The 5,772-nt window shown below is 34.2% G+C and overlaps 1 pseudogene; it reads right to left on the bottom strand.

Moving 5' to 3' along the window:
• Positions 1–1,940: 1,940 nt before the first annotated feature.
• Positions 1,941–4,929, bottom strand: LOC121259138 (annotated as a pseudogene).
• Positions 4,930–5,772: the final 843 nt, after the last annotated feature.

The raw sequence follows: 5,772 nt of genomic DNA, 5'->3' as shown, positions 1-5,772 counted from the left end.
AAAACCATTTCACTGGATGGACACTATTCAAGCCGCTTCTCTCTACCCTATTCTAATTTTAAATTAAATTTAGTTTTACATGTACCTCATATCAAGAAAAATCTTATTTATGTAAGTTAGTTCAAAGCTGACAAAAAAAGTTGTCATTGAATTTCATGCCGAGTATTTTTTTGTGAAGGACAAATGCAAGCAAAAGCTCCTGTTCCAAGGAAAACTAAAAGCTGGCCTCTACCCTTTCCACCTCACATGTCCACCATCATCTTGTTCATCTCTCCAAGCTCTCTCTTGTCAGTGTGTTCCTTTCGATATATGGCATTCTGGTCTTGCCCATGCGTCATACAAGACAGTCAAGCATCTTGCCTCTACTGCTTTACTTTGTGTCTCCTCAAATAAACAACTAGTTGTCTATAATTCATGTCAACCGGGTAAAATTCATAAGCTTCCTTTTAAACCTTCGAATAGAGTTTATACTAGTCCTTTAGATTTAATATTCTTGAATGTATGGGATCATTCTCCTGTAATGTTTGAAAATAGAAATAAATATTATGTTTCATTTGTTGATCATTTCAGCAAATTTAGATGGATTTTTCCAATCCCTACCAAATCATTGGTTTTGTCAATTTTTATCCCTTTTCAAAAACATGTTAAAAGACTACTCAACTGAAAGATAAAATGTTTTCAAACCGATTGGGGGGTGAGTTTCGATCTCTCTGCACATTCTTTGGCCAATACAGCATTAGACATCGCATACATGTTCTCATACCTTCCAACAAAATGAGCCCGTAGAACGCAAACAATGTCATATCGTTGAAAGTGGTCTTTCTCTCCTATCTCACTCATTCGTGTCAAAATCTCATTGGGATAGTGCCTTTCATAAGTTTATATTTTTAATTGGTTACCCACCTCACCGTTGGGTTCTCTCACTCCTTTTGTTTTTTTTCCCACGAACAACTTTCGTGTCACTAGCTAATTATTTGCCAAGATAATATATCTTGGAAAAACAATTCGTAAAAAAAAAACCATATTTCTTGTTGTGTAGGGGGTGTGAGATTCTTTTTAGCCTGTTTAATACTTGTGAACCTTTTGTCTTCCCTTGTTCCATTAATTGAAGCCATTGAGAGAAGTGTTAAATAACTCATTAAAATAAGAAGAGTTTGAGCCTTTTGGTTGATATACATTGTCACAATCCCATATGCATGCTCTTTGGGCCTAGTAAACTCTGAAAATATTAGTGGATTTTTTTTATAATACTAATTAAATTTCTGCCACACGTGAAAACCAAGCCAAGCCACTTGACGGCCTTCTTGGACCAATTAATGTATAAGTATAAAAAACTCTTGTTTAGTTTTTTTTTTTTAAACTTATTTTTAAGTCAATTTATTGATACACAAAACACATTATTGATGTAAAGATTTACGACATAAAAAAAAAAAAAAATAGTATTCATCCAAGACACTCCGATCGAAGATTCTCAAAACTCAATGATCTTCAATAAATTTTGTATCTACCATTATTGAAACCGTGTGTGGTTTAGTATGGATCGATCATATATCCGTCGAGAGAAGAAAGCAAGGAATTAAATAATTTCATTTGTTTTGAACATTAATTTTTTCTTAAAACATACCCACCGCGCTCATCAAAATTAACTACCATCTTGCTTAATTTATTTGATTCCATTTTGTACCCTTTTTTTTTTTTTTTAATTTGGATTTTGTGCTGTCATCCAGGGCTAAAGGTCCCAAGGAAGTGATTAATCTACCTTTGAACTGGCTGGAAATAAGTAGGGGATAATAATATTCTGAAGACAAATTATTTCATTCAAGATCCCACAGTACATAAAAAGATATAGCTAGGCCTGATTATGATCTGGAGCATAATTAGAAAAGCTGAGAAATACAACGTACATATTATTACTTATTTGGTCCAGAAACTGGCTGGAGCATTATTAGAAAAGCTGAGAAGGCCAAATTATTACTTATTTGGTCCAGAAAAGGCCATATATATGTAAACACCCAGATAACGATTATCCTTTTTTTGTCAGAGAAATAGTCACATTCATGATGCTGCTGCTCTCTTTGGAAATGCTTCCAGCAAGAATTTCTTTGTACTTGCGGAAAACCTCCTCTATGATTGCAACTCCAAAATGACTAACAAGAAAAGGTTCGGCCACAGCTCTTACGCACATTGCACTATCGGCAAGTGCCTCAGACAAGTTGCGTTCACCAAACATAGTACTCCATTTGAGTTCAGTAACCTCCAAGCGATCAATAGAGAGAGAATTCTCCATCAAAACTACAGATTTCACTTCTGACGCAGATGGCGCATAGTGAGGTAGGTTGAAGGAGTCTAGTTTTTCTTCTTCAATAAGTCCCTATATATATCATATAAAGATGAACGACATATGTTTTATCCATCGTCGAGTAATGCTAGGTAAAAAAATTCAAATATACAAGTCTTATACAAGTATTTTGTAAAAAAGTAGATTCTACAAATAAATAATAGGTTTTTTTTTACACTTCTTTTAGGTAGAGTCTACTTTTTTACAATGACTTGTATATGACTTGTCTATTTTGATCTTGTACAACTCATTTCGCATATACAATTGAGATGATTGCATACCTTATCGACCATGTCACTGAGTGCGATAGCTAAAACCTTCCAAATGTAACAACACTCTTTGCTGGATGGATCCTCGCTTTTTCTCCCCATAAACGTTAAAACCATTCGCCCACCTACCACCAACTCCTCTGCACGAGACTTCAAAAACATTGAGAAATCTTTTTGAAACTGCGCATAGTAAGCCTTTGCCACATTTGGAGGGCTTGTGCTTGAGATGTAAATGCTCCTTTTGTTATTCTCCAAGTGTTCAGGAACCTAATTATGAACAGAAACAATAGTATTCATTATGTATTTCGTAGTTTTAAGTATGCTTATTAGAAACAATGGTATTGAGTACGTACTCCAATCCACATATTCAAATTATTAGAAACTTTTTATCTAGAATAAAGAAATTATGGGAGGAGCTCAAAAGGCAAGCTGAGGCTTGATGTAGATCTTGACTGGGGTAGGTCGAGAGTACTTGGAGACTCTACTTAAACAAAAATCCTTAATTCAGCACCGTGTCCAAGGTTTGAAACTCTACTTACACTACATGTAGGGCTGTAATCGAGCCGAGTCGAGCTCGGCAAGCCAAAGCTGAGTCAGTCTTTGGCTTGTCGAGCTCGGCTCGACTCAAAATACTTGAGCACTCGAGTCGAGCTCGAGCTCAAGCTCGAATTGTTTATTTTTTTATTTTTTGAATAAGATTTAATAATTAAAAAATTAAATAAATTAAAAAATAAAGATCTAATATTGAATTTATACAACTAACAAATAGAACCTCTATTGAATTATAAAATTTTAAAAAATTTATAAGTAATTAATATCTAACTAATTGATATTTATCCAAAATAACAATATATATTATATACCTACATATATTATTAATACATACACTTAATATGATAGCATATATCTATTTCATATATGGTTCCCACATACTAGTATATAAAATGATTAAATTGTATCGACTAATTATTATACAAATTATAAAATATACCTATGAAGTATACTCATTATATAGACATAAGTAATTAGATTACATATTATATATTTAATTATAAAAGTGGTATACTTATATTATTAGCTAATACATACATATATATATGTTCATATATATACATAGGTGTATGTATATATTTATCAATATATGAATGAGTTTTAATCTAGTCGACTACAGCATAAATGAGTGGGCCTTAACGAGCCTTAGTCGAGTTGAGTTTTGTTCAGTATGTATGATTTACAAATCAAACGGGTATCTGCTTTACAAACGAGTTTTTTTTTTCACGAGTCGAGTTCGATTCGAGTTTAACCGAGCGAGTACCGAGCGGGTTATCGAACAAACTGGTTCATTTACAGCCCTAACTGCATGCAATCCCATTAGGTCAAGAGTTTGAAAGTACTCCACTTTGTCCACTTGTATCCCTAGTTGGCTTAGGAACTAATTTTCAGTGACATGTTTGTTTATTTTCCTTAAAATCAATACTCTTGTTTATTCATTTCTTTTTGAAAATATTTTAGCTCATAGTGATCAACATATATAATGCAAACATCACATTCATATTTACATTCTATATTTTTGCTTGACAAAAAAAGTTACCTGAGATAACCAATGGAGGCTATAAGAAGAAAAGGTAAAATGGAGACTCTTTTTGAGAAAAAGCCTGCCGTAAAAGGAACCTGGAACTCCCGAGATGAAACATGGACCAGCATCCACCCCAAGTTGAGAACTGAAATTTTTATGGAAGCTTGGCAATAAGTTGAATATGACATTAAAGAAGGTCATTCAAGAACACTTGGTATTCAGGCTGGTCCTGTTGTCGGCGAAGCTTTTCCACTACCTTGATAAGTTCAGAAACTGCGAACAAAGTATTAGGTCCAGAAGAACAACCCAAGTCTGCAATCACTAGGCTTCTTGGTGAAGTGTTGTAGTAGAGATTGGTTATAGCTTCCTTTATGATGGGCATCGTCATAGATATCACCTTCAGCTGTCGAAAATCCAAAAAAAGAATTTCGATGAGTTAATCAACAAGCATAATGCCCATAAGTTGGCCGGTAGATAACTAATTCTCATCAATCAATTATTTTGACAATGAAATGAAAAACATATTTTGAATTAGTAGTATACAAATACATATGCATGATACGCGTGTGCGCGTACACACTCATGCATATAGGAAATGGTGTGTGTGTGGATGCCTCATGTTTGTGTATTGGGAGGGATAGCTAGGTTCACCTGAACTTTGGAGTTCTTTGCATAACTTGTTTCTCCCATTCCTGCATTCATGATTTCCATCTCTCCTACTCTCTCTTTTTGTGATTTGGTAGCTGAGTGAGTTTGTGCTTATTGTGTTGGCGTAGAGGTACCCTATTTATAGTGGTAGATATGACAGCCACTCTCTCCAGAAATAGTATAATCTTTGTTTTACTGATCATAAGGCTCGTGAAACACATGTGATACTACATGTCAGGATTATCACGTGTCACTTACATTGCCAACAAGGCTTATATATCAACCACTTAATATTCTAGTTGCATGCCCACCTTTGCTCACATTGAAAAGGAGATATAATTGAAAGAAGTTTTGGCCAAAATACAAAGTCAGCGATTTAATCAAGTTTATATAGGAAAATTTTTTAGAGTATTGTGCACGTGATCGAGATTTATTCTGTACAGATGAATCCAAAGGATCATGCCTTGAAGAGGTTCCCGACCTTCAAAAATACAAGGTTTTGGCCAAAACGGCATTCGAGCAAATTCTTCAAATCCAATCGATCAATTAATTTGCCAAGACTAACAGACGTGTACGTACGTCCTTCAAAGATGTGTAAGACTAAGAGACGTGTTATATTTAGTGGTCTTTGTCACTCCTTAAATCATTTTCATCTACCATCTACGTACGAACTACTTGCACATCCTGAATCTAATATCATTAATTAGTTCTGTCGAAGTATGCGTTTTGAAAATCTAAAGGACGTATTTTTATAGACTTTCGCTTCAAAATCTGAAGGAAACTTACATGCATGCGTTTCTTAACTACTCGTATGAGTAGTCTTGCCAGCTAGCGTACGTTATCTATCTGCTTTATTCACTGGAAAAAAAAAAAAACGTTTTAGTTGAAGTACTTAATTTTTTATTTGATTTATTTATTCACGAAGCTGTCACGTTAATTTA

Source organism: Juglans microcarpa x Juglans regia, chromosome 4D (genome assembly GCF_004785595.1).
Source record: "Juglans microcarpa x Juglans regia isolate MS1-56 chromosome 4D, Jm3101_v1.0, whole genome shotgun sequence".
NCBI classification, from domain to species: Eukaryota; Viridiplantae; Streptophyta; class Magnoliopsida; order Fagales; family Juglandaceae; genus Juglans; species Juglans microcarpa x Juglans regia.
Note: the sequence above shows the minus strand (reverse complement) of the source record. Positions and strands in the feature narration are given on the sequence as shown.